The 13,629-nt window shown below is 44.9% G+C and overlaps 1 long non-coding RNA gene across 1 annotated transcript; it reads left to right on the forward strand.

Moving 5' to 3' along the window:
• The first annotated feature begins 5,244 nt into the window (after positions 1–5,244).
• On the forward strand, positions 5,245–12,647 carry LOC134476063 (uncharacterized). The gene is made up of 3 exons (XR_010047511.1): positions 5,245–6,811; positions 10,005–10,827; positions 12,445–12,647. It is a non-coding gene; the product is annotated as an uncharacterized LOC134476063 (long non-coding RNA).
• The last annotated feature ends 982 nt before the right edge of the window (positions 12,648–13,629 follow it).

A 13,629-nucleotide genomic window follows, 5' to 3' on the forward strand; every position in this document is an offset into this window, starting at 1 on the left:
CTTTCTAGTGAGGAGAGAAAGCTTAGTGTCCTATCGCAGCTGAAGCTGACAGCAGCCAGTGCTTTCCAGGGGCAGGGATTGTAGAGCCGAGATGGAGGGCAAGTTTGATCAATGAGAATGTTTTATAAATGGGTATAATGTAGAAGCTCTGGTGTGCTTTACTCAGTAGAGTGACTAGAGAGGATGACAGGGCACTGCATATGTCAAAAACCTAGAAAAGGCCTTGAAACTTTCACCACAGGAAAATGATGTTGTGGAGATCAGTATGCTTATCCTAATTGTTATGGTTTGTGTCTCGTTGTCCCCCAGAGCCTTGTGCGGTTAAAGGGGTTTTTCTGGAGGTGTCTGAATCTAGGGTGGTTATTGATTTGCAATGTGATGCTGCAATTACAGGTGGGTGACTGCTGGGTCAGTCCACTGACTGGCCTGGCACTGCTCTGATCCTGGGAGACTGGATCGAAAGAGGCTTGTCTTGCTCCCTATTGCTTTTGCTGTCTTCTGCCACATTGAAAAGTCACCCCTGTGTCATGTGCCACCCTGCCTTAGAGCTAGCTGATTACAGATGAAACCTCCACACACTGTAAGCTAAATAAACCTTTCCCCCTCTAACTTTGGGCATCAGATATTTTCTCTCAGCAAGGAGAAAAGAAACTAAGACACTAGTTTAAATATTATACAATGTACATGCATAATGAATGATAACATGGAATCCCATAAATATGCACAATGTTTATGTTCTTATAGATAGGCAAAATAAATTCAGTTTAAGACTTTTTAAACTGCTAAGGATTTGCAAACTTCTGAAGCATAGTTCTGTTTTCTCATCAGAATGCTCAGTCTGTGTGTACCCACAGCTGTGGTCCTGGGTTCAGGAAAATGCCGCAGGAAGGCAGACCTATCTGAGGCCTTCCTGTGTGCTTCACCCAGAGAGATACATTTCTGATCAGATAGGTGGAAAGGTGGAGCTACCCAACCGCAACTTCAGCCTCTGTCAATTGTGCCAGCAAATAGGGTTCACTCTGCTGTTTCCACTAGGCCCCCAACGGTCCACTGACCGTCACCCACTCGTCTGCGACAGAGACTGAGGCTGATTCCAGGTCTTCACGACTGAGGCTGGAGTGGCGATCACCACAGGCAGAGGCGTTGCTCCTGTATGCTGACTCCATTTCCTCAGCTGGGAACCCAGGAGTGGGATGGCTGGATCCAGCGGTTCTGTTATTAGCTTAGTTTTGGTGTCTGTTTGGGAAACCTCCAAACTCTTACACAGCAACAACATTCACAGTGTCTAAGTGCCCCGTTTCAGTGTGGGTGGGATCAGTCGCCTTTCTTGTAGCCCAAAAATGAGTCCCCCAGAGCCCCCCAACTTGGTGTCCAAAAATGGGGCAAGACATGTTTTAAAAAGCAGCACTGATTTATTTTATCCTGGGCCCAGCGAAACAGTGCAGTTGGAGTTTACAAAAGCTGTGTGTCCCCCTCAAAACTTTCCAGACTTTTTGTAGAAAACACAATTTACAAAGTAAGGGGTTATGGGCGTGGATCAGGAAATCTGCTAAGGAATGAGGAAGACCTTTGTTTCCCTTTGCAGAGGACAGAGAAGTCTCACAGGAATTAACAATCCTTTGTCAACTTATTTTAGCACTCAATTTTAGATAACGCCTGTCGTTTGCAGAGGGCAGCAATGGTTGACATATCAATTAGGTCAGATTCCCAGAAATTTACAGTTCTTTGCAGAGGGGAGCATTAACGTATCAATTAGGTCACCCAGAAAAATGGCGCATACAGAACAGTATGACGACATTACAGGTACTTTGGTCATATAACTTAGGCATAATACAAACATAACGAAGCTCTTTTTGCTAGTGTATAATAGCCTTCATCATTTCTGATTTGTCAAGTTCATTACTGGTGAGTAGAAAAACTGATTTTTAGTGTGTTGATTTTGCATCCTGCTGCTTTGCTGAATGCATCAGCACTTTGGGGGAGTCTCCAGGTTTTTCTATGTGTCAAATCACACTATCAGTAAACAGGGACACGGGCTCACCCCTTTACTTCTCCTGTGACTTTGACAGCGGTGCCTCGGCTCACAAGTCCAATGCTTTCCATGATTCTGGTCATACATGGAACTGATAAGAACCAAACTGAATTCAGTGGTTAGGTTCAGTGTTGACCTGAGGGGGAAATTCGACCCAGTCCCGACCAGTTGGGTTTGCAACCAGAAAGCAGGAGCCCTGGGAGTGCTCACCTTTGTCTTGTTCCTAACCTTAAAGGAAATGCTTTCGGTTTTCCACTACTCACTGTGGATATCGGGTGAAGGTTTGCCAGATGAAGACATTATAATATTGGGGGGTAAGCTTCTGTACGTAACTTTTTTGTCCAAGGCTTTGGTCATGATGAGGTACCGAATTTCATCAAATGCTTTTCTGTATCTGTTGAGATAAATACGTGGGTTTCACCCTTCACTCTATTCATATGATGTACTACACTTACTGATCTGTGCATGGCGAACCACCCTTGCATCTCTGGAACGAAAGGCACTCCATCGTGGGGTATGATTGTCTTCATGTGCCACTGGTTGCCATTGTAAATATTTTGTTGAGGATTTTTGCACCTATGTTTCTAAGTGACACTGTTTAGTAGTTTTCGTGTGCAGTGTGCGTGTATGTGTGTGTGTGTGTCTGTCTGTCTGTCTGTGTCTGTGTGTGTTGTCATGTTTTGGTTACATAGTAATTCTGTGGAGGGCAGCTGAGTTAGTTAGAAATATTATAGGCAGTGAGACAGGGCTAGGCCCTCAAGAGAGCCCGTGCAAACACCTGGCAGCTGCAGGGAGACAGACACCTCCTGCTGTGGGCCAGGCCTCAAGACAAAGGATCAAACAAGTGCATCCACATCCTGGGGACTGATACTCTAATTAGTTCCTTCTCATCCTGGAGTCACTATCCCATTCCTCTGGGGAAAGGTCACAGCTCCAAAATGCCTGCTTCCTATGTGACTTGCTTTCTCCCATTTGTCCCTAATGTAATCAATTTTACCTGAACTATTGATCTTATTGGCTGACCAGAGTTCTGTCCCACCTTATGCCCATCTGCCTTGTGAGTTTCCAGTCTTCCCCACCTTGAATCCATGGTTTACTTCCTGGAAAAGACAGAGTCTGGGGCAACCTGCTCAGGACCCCTCTGTCTCTCTCAGATAGAAGCTTCCTTTCTCTCAATAAATATATTCTACTCTTCACCTCCGCTGTTCCTAAAATTCGTTCTTCGATTTTAGAGAACACGAACTCTCGGACATAGTAGGTTGGGAGTTTCATTCCCCTGTATCAGTACTGAAAGGATTTTGCCCTAGATAGGATATTACGGCAGTGGGAGGCGGGACCAGGGGACGTTTACCTTGAGGTCAGTTTCCCCTCCCCTATGCAACTTAACCTGTGGTGGGAAGAGTCCCGCTCAGCTACTCACGCATCAGCAATGCCACCTTTAAGTACCACCCCAGTCAGAAACTATATGTCTGCTCCCTACACTGCATTTCCAGCAGAGAAAGCTAGACCCCCGGGGGTCCTGGGATTCTCTCTGTGTTCTTAGAATAAAGGCCATTTTTACTTTATATTCTCTCTTCTACTGCGCTGAAAATCCTATCATTTGGTTTCCCAACCCGGAAGCCAGAGTGAGTGACTCCCCAGTTTGAGTCCCCTGCCAATTCTCAGATTGGCCTGCATCTTGGATTAATTCCTCATTTCTCAACATGAGGGAGTGGCTCAACTTGTCACCACCTACAAACAACACCGGCCTAATTCATTTACCTTAGGTGAGCCAACCTCCATCCGAGGGTTTCTCCAGGGGCATGGGCCAGGCTCACGCCGGATTACCCATCCTGTCCCTGGATTGGTTTAGCAGTCCTCATGTTCTTGAGCAGTCCAAGGCAGAGCCGTAATTGTGGTCTTCTGGAACCCCACCATGCCTTTTGGTGATGGTCAATGGGCACAAGTTGGAGCTGTTTCTTTAAATCACACTTCCAAAACAGGTGACTATCTCTTTTGGTCAGGCATGGCCTGGGACACATCCCTTGGGGGAGGGCCAGAGCTCTCAACCCTTAAAGCAAAATTGTCCCTTTTGGCTCACTTTTAATTTGGTCATGGGAAATACTTTTTTCTCTCCCCAACAAAACACCTGGTTCATAACCTTGGTACATTTGGCCTAAAGAAAACCATAAGAATTAAACAATTAATCTTTTACTGCCAGGAGGCTTGGCCAACCTATGAACTTAACAGCAGCCCATGGCCTAAAGAGGGATGTTTGACCCTGGTATTCTCAAAAGTTTATATGACTTTTGTTACACTGGTGACAAGTGAGCAGAAATTTCTTATGTACAGGCTTTCTTTACCCTAAGAACATGCTCTTCTCTCATTAAATCATGTACACCTGCTCAACTGTTTTATCTAACTCTACTGCATCACAGACTTTCCCCTCCTGCCCTCAAGACCCTTTAGACAACGTGCCCCTCCCCGTCTTTAACCCCTCCATTCCTGAGATCAAACCCCGCAGCCTTCTTAGCCAAAGGTCTCTACCCGCTGCACTGTCCTCTCCTCCTCCTTCCCCTAGGGTCTCTAATCTCCCCTAGGGTCTCTAATCCTTCCCTTAGTGTCTCCGACTTCTCCATCCCCCCACCCGAGCCGTCTGTCCCATCTGAGGGTTGTCTCCTTCCCCTGCGTCACATTTTCTCTGCCAGCTCACCATACTTGGTCTCAGGCATTCCAGCCTTGTGGCAGGTCACATGATTGCTGCAGCTAACATGGAGGAAAGCCACCATCTGCGGTCCTCTGCCATGTGACAAGGTGCCGCCATCTTGGGACGGGTCTCATGGTCAATGGCCGCCCCCTGTGGCTCCTCATGTGATCAGCAACAAGCATCCTACTGCAGGTCACATGATGACTCACTGTGTTCCCTGCAGCAGCTAGACCACTGTCATGGCAGCAGCCTGTGTTTCCTTGTCTCGTGGTGGCAAGTGACCGCTTTGTAGCCAGTCATCTGGTAATTACCCACACATGCCTGCCAGAAGTTGGCTGCTCGATGGCCACCTACTCCACAGTCTTCTCCACCTCAATCTCTACTCCCACTTTGGGAACAGGCTAGCTGGAGGGACTCGTTAATATACATGTACCTTTCTCCCTTTCTGACCTATCTCAGATTAGCCATAAGTTAGGTTGCTTCTTGTTGTAACCTCCCCCCCGCAAAACATCCCTGAGATGAAAAATAGGGCAAGACGACGTCTTTTTTAAAAGAAGTGCTTTTATTTTAGCTGGCCCAACAACACAGTGCAGATGGAATTTGCAAAGCTGTGCAACTGAGTTAGAATTTTGACTGATTTTTATAGTTCATTTATGATTAGCTCATTGATCATTAAGTACATAGTGATGATAAACAGAAACAAGGTGGGCCTTTGTTCCCCTTTGCTTGAGGTCAGAGGCATCTCACAGTGAGTGGTTAGCCAATTCATAGCCCTTGGTCTGCCAATTCCAGGAACATTTGTCTCTCATAAAGGGAACAATGGTTGACACAGCATCATTTGTCTCTTACAAGAGGAACAAAGGTTGACACAGCAAACAGGTTACTGGGATGGGAGGGAACCACACATACAGCACAGCATGACAATGCAGTCAGTTAATCTGTAACTATGTGGTTGGTACATGGTTACTAGGGTAACAAGCTCAGCACAGAATGACAATACTGCTAATAACTATCTTCTTAACTAACTATTTTTGCTAATAACTGTCTTTTAATTAACGATTTTAAATTTTTGGCATTTTAGTACAACACTTCTCTGTTGATCCACAGAATTATATCAGAGAATTTGAATTTATAACTAATTGTTATGGTTTACATTTTAAGGATATTTATGTGACTTTGAACTCCACCCTCAGCTCACAAGAGCAAGCTCAGCTGTGGCAAGGAGCTCGAGAAGAAGCAGATTGGCAAATAAGCAGATAAGGCAAATACCGCTGAAAATGACCCTGGGCCTACTGCAGTCCCAGAACAAGATCCTAACTGGAATTACCAAAGTGGATAAGGTTCTTATAAATTATATAAGATGATTGAATGTCTACCTGTGGGCCTTAATAAAATTGCTCACAAACATACTAACTATAACAAACTTTTAGAACAGGTTCAGGAGGCTAATGAAAATCTAGCTGTGTCCCTAAATCAGCTTAGGGACACCTTAATTAAGTTTACTACTGTAAACCCAGACTCTCCTGAAAGGATGATTGTTGTTAACTCTTATTTTATTTCTCAGTCTGCTCTTGATATTCCTGCAAAGTTACAAAAGGCTGAACATGGCCCTCAAACCCCACAAGGAGACCTTCTTAATTTAGCTTTCCATGTTTTCAACGACAGAGAAAAAACTCAAAAAGAGGAACAAAAAAAGAAATTTGCTAAATATCAATCTGATCTCTTAGCAGTAGCACTTGGGGCTCCCAAGACAGGAAAGCCAAAACAAGGCAGAGCTGCCCAAGCCCTTCCTGGACCATGCTTCAAGTGCAGCAAAGAAGGACATTGGGCAAGACAGTGCCCCGATCCTGGTGTTCCCTTGGGGCCTTGTCCCTATTGCAATCTCAAGGGCCACTGGAAGACCCACTGTCCTAGCCGCCAGAGGGCGGGTAAACTATCCTCTAACTCCTTGCCCTCACAGGAGACTCCATCACCACCAGATTCATCACTGACTGATCTGCTCAGACTTGCTGCTGAAGATTGATGGGGCTCGGGGCCCACAGCCCCCATTAAGGTGTCCTTCTCAGATCCCCAAGTTCCACTGGTAGTCTCAGGTAAGACACTATCTATACTTGTAGACACGGAGATGAGTTATAGTGTACTTCCTGAGTTTTCAGGTCCTTGTATTAAGTCCTCAATCTCTGTGATGGGTGTTATGTAGCCTTTGCAGACAGGGCTTATTCCATGCAGATTCCAGATTCTCTTCCTTACCCATAGCTTCCTAGTAATTCCAACATGCCCCACATCCCTCTTAGGTAGGGACCTACTTCAAAAGCTTAACTTCTCCTTTACCTTCTCCCTCCCCACAGCTCTGGTCCTCCAGACAGCCTCACAGTGCACGGCAAAGTCATCCCCTCCCTTCCTTCTTCTCTTCTCGATCCCTTAGTTTGGAATACCTCCAATCCCACCCTCGCTACCCATGCCATGCCTATTTTAATTCATCTCAGGGATCCTTCAATTTTTCCTTGTGTTCCCCAATATCCCACAGCTCCAAAACATTTACAGGGCCTTAAACCTATAATTAAGTGCCTTTTACACAATGGTTTTCTTAAACCTACCCATCCACTCCTATTCTCCTGGTACTCAAGCCTGATGGTACAAGACCTTAGGGTAATCAGTAATGCTGTTACCCCAACCTACTCAGTGGTGCCAAACCCTTATACCACGCTCTCTCATATCTCTCCCTCCACCACTCACTTTACAGTTGTAGATCTTAAAGATGCCTTTGTTTTTACCATCCCCCTACACCCTGATTGTCAGGATCTCTTTGCATTTACGTGGAGTGATCCAGAAACTCTCAGGTCTCAACAACTTACTTGGACAGTGCTCCCCCAAGGGTTCAGGGATAGTCACCACTTCTTTAGCCAAGCTCTTGCTACTGACCTTGCAGAACTTGATCTCAAACCTTTCTCCTTCAATACATAGATGACCTTCTCTTATGTTCTCCATCCCATATGTTAGCCAGACAGCATCCAGCTAGTCTCCTTAATTTTCTTGCCAGTCATGGGTACAGGTCTCTTCTAAAGCCCAAATAGCTTCCCCAAAAGTCAAATATCTAGGACTCTCTCTCACCCCCACCACTCGTTTCATCACCACAGATTGTAAGGCTATTCTTCGAGATCTCCAGGGACCCACAACCAAACAACAGGTTACATCTTTCTTAGGTTTAGCTAATTCTTTCATCTGGATTCCTAACTTTGCAGCTCTAGTTCAACCCCTCTACAAGGCTTCTAAATGTCCTTATCAGAACCCCTAGACCCCACTATGCCCATACATGCTTCTTTTCATAAATTAAAAGAGGCTCTCCTAAAAGCTCCAGCTCTTACCCTTCCTGACCCCACCCAACCCTTCACACTATATACTACCTCTGAGGGCCACAGTGCTGTAGGTGTACTAGGACACAAGAAGGGACCTTCTTTTCAAGCAGTAACCTACTTGTCAAAGCAGTTAGACAACACAGTAAAAGGATGGGCATCTTATCTCTGAGCCCTTGAGGCTGCAGCCCTACTGACACAGGAAGATAAGAAGTTTACATTAGGGCAATCTATTCCAGTACACTCACCTCATCACCTAAATGAGCTCATCTCACATAAGGCACTCTCTGCCCTGATGACCCCTTCTCACCTTCAACAGGTACATCTAGCCCTCTCTCAGGACCCTTGTATCTCTGTTGCAACAAGTGGTCCTCTTAATGTGGCAATTTTGCTTCCCACTTCAGAAGGCCACCCCCACTATGACTGTATTGAGGTCTTACAGATGACTCCCACCCCTTTCCCTCACATCAGAAGCTCACCTCTCTCTTTAGCCTTTGATACATGGTTCATAGATGGCCATTCAACAAACACAGACAGCCAAAAAGGCAGGACATGCAATAGTTAACCAGTCAAAAGTTATAGAGACAAATCCACTGCCACCTGGGATCTCTTCCCAGAGGGCAGAACTTATTGCCCTTACAAGGGCTCTTACACTAGCAAAGGACAAAGTCATAAATATATATACTGATTCAAAGTATACATTTAGCATTTTACATTCCCATGCCTCTATCTGGCAAAAAAGGGGTTTTATGAACTCTCAAGGAACTCCCATCATTAATGCGCCTCTTATCCTTAAACTCCTAGAGACACACTACTCCTAAAGCAGGCAGCAGTTATTTATTGTAGGGGACCTCAGAATTCTGCAGATCCCACTGCTCAAGGCAATGCCCTTGCAGATTCACAAACCAAGTTAGCTGCACAAAGGCCCTATCCTTCCCATCTTCTCCCTTTAGTCCCAAACAGAGTACTTTAGCCTAATTATTCACCAGAGCAGCTACAGTTACTTCATAAACCAGGTTACACACAGACACTCAGGGGTGGATTTTCCAGGGATCAAAACTTGTTCTCCCAGATCAGCAGGCCATAGACATCATCACTGACTTACACAACTGTTTCCATGTAGGATCACAGGCCCTATGCAGACACTTAGCCCCAGTAGTTACACATCCTTCTCTAAAGGCTACTATTCTTCAGATTACTCACACCTGTCTTCTCTGTGCTAGGACCTCTCCTCAGGGACATATAGTACCCCCTTCCTTTCCTACTCATCAGTTTCGAGGACACATCCCTGGTCAGGACTGGCAGATAGATTTTACACACATGCCCCACCACAAAACTCTCAAATATCTTCTCACCTTTGTACTTTTTCAGGATGGATAGAAGCCTTTCCCACAACCAGTGAGACCACTGATGATGTAGTTACTAAAGTCCTGTTACAGGAAATCATCCCAAGGTACCTCAGAATATTCAGTCAGATAATGGTCCTGCCTTTATTTCTCAGATCATTTAACAGGTATCCTCAAGCTTATACATCACCTGGCACCTACACATCCCATACCACCCACAATCCTCAGGAACAGTAGAAAAGGCAAATGGCCTCATAAAAACACACCTTCAAAGCTCATTTTAAAACTACATCAACCTTGGCCTCAACTTGTGCCCTTAGCCTTAGCAAAGCTCAGGGCACTTCCCTGGGCTCCTACATCTTTAAGTCCTTTTGAACTTATGTATGGCAGGCCATTCTTACTCCACAATCATCCTGTTCCCCAAAGTCTCCCTCCCCTGGCTGACTATGTCATAGTCCTCTCCTTCCTCTGACACCTGTTCTGACAACATGCTGATCTCTGCCCTCCTCAACCCTCTGAGGGGGCCAAACCAGATCCTCCCATGTCCCCAGGAGTTCTAATTTATTTCAAATGTTCTAAATCCACAGGACTACAACCAAGGTGGAGCGGCCCCTACCTGGTCTTCATGGCAACCCCAACAGCAGTCAAAGTTGCTGGACTGCCATCCTGGTTCCACATCACTCATGCTAAGTGGTGCCCTCCCAACCCTGAATCTAACATCCTGAGTGGTCATCTCATCTTCTGTCCCTCACCTGTCTCCGTCTCACCAAGGCCTCACAGCTGCAACTCTCAGGCTAAGTCATGTTTTGTTATCCAATTTGGTTCCTAATTTCTTACATTCTATTAATTATCCTTTTTACAGCAGGACTCTTGACAGTCTTTCCTAAAGACTCCCACATTGTGCGTAAGATCGTCTTCGTGTTGTTCTATGTGACAACCATCTTAGTTCTCTCTACCCTCAGCTGTTTAGTCAAACCTGGGATCCTTGAAGGCTTAGGCTCTTACCTCTCATAGTGACACAGCCATGGCCCTCCCCACCCCTCTTATTCTTTCCAGCTCAACTCATGGACCAGAGACAAGCCCTACCTACCTACACTCTTAACTTTTACCCTTTCAGATGGGAAAATAATCACCTCTCATAACTTCACTCCTCCTAACCCCACACTTCTTTTTCAGAATTCTACCTCACCATGGTAAGGATTCTCCCTCACCTGGGTCCTTAAATATGACAGTGGCCTGCCTCCTCATCGCACCTTGTCTCTTTGTTTTTCCAGTCTAACATGTGGGCATTCACCAATGATAAAGTTGTCCTGGCTGAAACACCTGGCGCCAGCTTCTGCGTGGGCATCAACCGTCATCCGGTCGACCCTCCTAAACTCCAATATGACACCACCCTTTCAGCAGGAATCAGTAAGAGAGAGACTTCACCCTTTTCCTAACAATAAAAAGAAGGGAATGAAAGGATTTTGCCTAGATAGGACATTATGGCAGTGGGAGGTGAGACCAGAGGACGTTTACCTTGAGGTCACTTTCCCCGCCCTTAGGCAAATTAACCTGTGGTGGGAAAAGAGTCCCAGTCAGCTACTCGCGCATCAGCAATGCCACCTTTAAGCACCACCCCAGTCGGAAACTGTACGTTTGCCCCCATACCACATTTCCAGCAGAGAAAGCCAGACCCCAGTGGTCATGGGATTCTCTCCGCGTTCCTAGAATAAAGGCCCTTTTTACTTTATATTCTTTTTTACCGCACCAAAAATCCTATCAAGTACCAACTTCATGGTATAATTTTGATAGTGTTCCTTCCTTCCTATCATCTAACAGACAAGCACTGGTCCTAGTTCTACTCTAAAAGTTCAGTAAAATTCAGCAATGAGTCCATTTGCTGAGCTTTTCTCTGTTTGGAGACTTTTTATTACGGATCCAGTCAAAGTTGCTGGACTGCCATCCTGGTTCCACATCACTCAGGCTAAGTAGTGCCCTCCCAACCCTGAATCTCACATCTAACCTCACTGCTCACTACCAGTCTGTTCAGGTTTTTACAGCCTCTTGATTCAATTTCGATGGGTCATGTGCTCCTGAATTTGTCTCTGCCTTCTGGGTTTTCCGGTTTGTTGGCGCATAGTTATTTTCTCACGGCCCCTAAGGACCTTTTGCCTGCTTGCCTTTTGTTAGTAAGGCTAAAAGTTTATGGTTTTGTTTATCTTTTGAAGAACCAACTCTTAGTTTCACTGATCCTTTGTTTTGTTCTTTTAGATTGTGGAGTTTTGTTTGTGTGGGTTTTTGTTTTCTGTTTGGGGGTTTTTGTTTGGGGTGGGGATCAAAGTCAAAGCATGACCTTGTGCTGACCAGGCAGGCCCTGTGCCACTGAGCCATAGCCCCAGCTCAAGACTGCTTTACTTATTTCTGCTCTGAGTTTTCTTTTCTTCTAATTCTTGCCTTTTCTAAGTCCTTGAGATGCATCAGTAGGTTATTTGAAATGTGGTTTTATGTAGACACTCATTGCTATAAATTCCTTTCTTAATGCTTCTCTTGCTGTGTCTCACAGGTTTTAGTCTGCTGTTTCCTTTCAAGGAATTTAAAAATTTCTCTTTTGACTTCTTCAGTGATCCACTGTTCATTTAAAAGTGTGTTATTCAGTTTCCATCCATTTATGTAACTTCTGTAGAGAGGGGTTGGAGACAAGGTCTCATTAGATCCTCCTGCCTCAGCCTCCCAAATGCTGGGTTTAGAGGTGTGTACCAACGTGTCCAGTTTCATTTGCATACTTTCTGAAGTTACTCATGCTAGTGATTTATAATTTTATTCCATCATGGTCAGAAAACATACAGGACATAATTAATTTTTCTGAAATTAAGATTTGTCTTATGGCCTCATAGGTGGTCATTCTAAAGAAAGTTCCAGAAGTTCCATGCACTGACATGTATTTTACATTGGTTGGATAGAATGTTCTATAAATATCTGTTAAACCCATTTGATCTATACTATGATGTAACTTTGCTATTTCTTTGTTGTTTTTCTTTTTTATAGTTTTTCTGCATCCTACAATTTTGATCTGGATAATCTACCTCTTGGTGAGAGAAGAATATTTAAATTCCAACTGTCATTGGATTGGAACCTGCCTATCTCTTTGGATCTAACAGTGTTTATTTTATAAAATTGGGTGTTCTAACATTAGGTGCATATAGATTCATAGTCATCTTTTTAATAAATTGATCCCTTTCTAGGCATAATGACCTTGTCTCTTACTGCTTGCTATAAATTAAAAACTGGTGATCATGTAAGCCCTGCCTGGCAAGGTTATGAGTTTGATCCCCAGTACAAAAAAAAAAAAAAAAAAAAAAAACCCCACTGGTGATCAGCTTAACACCAGCTGAATTAAATCAGCAAGGTGATGCATGTAGATGGCCACCTGAGGAAGTTGGCAGCATAAATAGAGACATGGCAAAGAAGAGCCAGGTGTTGTGGGCTCTCCTAAGTGTTGCTGTTTTGAGCCATTGGTTCTCCGGAGGAGCTCATCATGCTGGCCTCCCCATATGAATTCAGACACTATCGTCAGAGGAGCTTGGGGTCTTGTTGGTGAGAGTGGCTGTGGTTCACTTTGGGAGAGCTCTGGTCCTTACATTGAACATTGGTTCCTGGCTCTAGAGGGGAAGATGTGTGCTGTTTAATCACCAGGAGAAGCTTGTCACGCTGGCTTCCTGGCATGCACTTGACTGTTCTCATCATTGGAGGAGCTCAGGACCTCCTTGTCATTGAGGATGACTAGTATTTTTCAGGGAAGCGTTGGTCCTTATTTTGAGCCTGACTTCTCGGCTCCAGTGTAGAACCCTCAAACTACTGGCACAGCTCCTCTGCCCCACTGGCATAGATTTTCTAGCTTCCACTGCTGACCTTTGGGCCTTCACACCACGGATCCATAAAACAGACTGGCATGAGTCCTTGTCGTGGGCTCTACACCTCCAGCTGGATTTGAGGGAGGCATTGTCATGAGCTCCAGATCTTAAACTTGACTTATGCAAGACACTGCTATGGGATCCAGGCCTTTGGCTAAATATTCTGGATCTTAAGTGTTGTGGACAGATTGCCTGCACTTTTTGTGTTCAACCCTGGGTGATCATCATAAATAATATTATAAATTCTATGTCCTGATTGTAATTGTTCTCCTCACAACCTCTGACTACAACAGAAATTGGTACCAGGAGAGTGGGGTCA

Source organism: Cavia porcellus, unplaced genomic scaffold, assembly GCF_034190915.1.
Source record: "Cavia porcellus strain 051 isolate PalLab524CR breed Dunkin Hartley unplaced genomic scaffold, mCavPor4.1 scaffold_1, whole genome shotgun sequence".
Taxonomy (NCBI): Eukaryota; Metazoa; Chordata; class Mammalia; order Rodentia; family Caviidae; genus Cavia; species Cavia porcellus.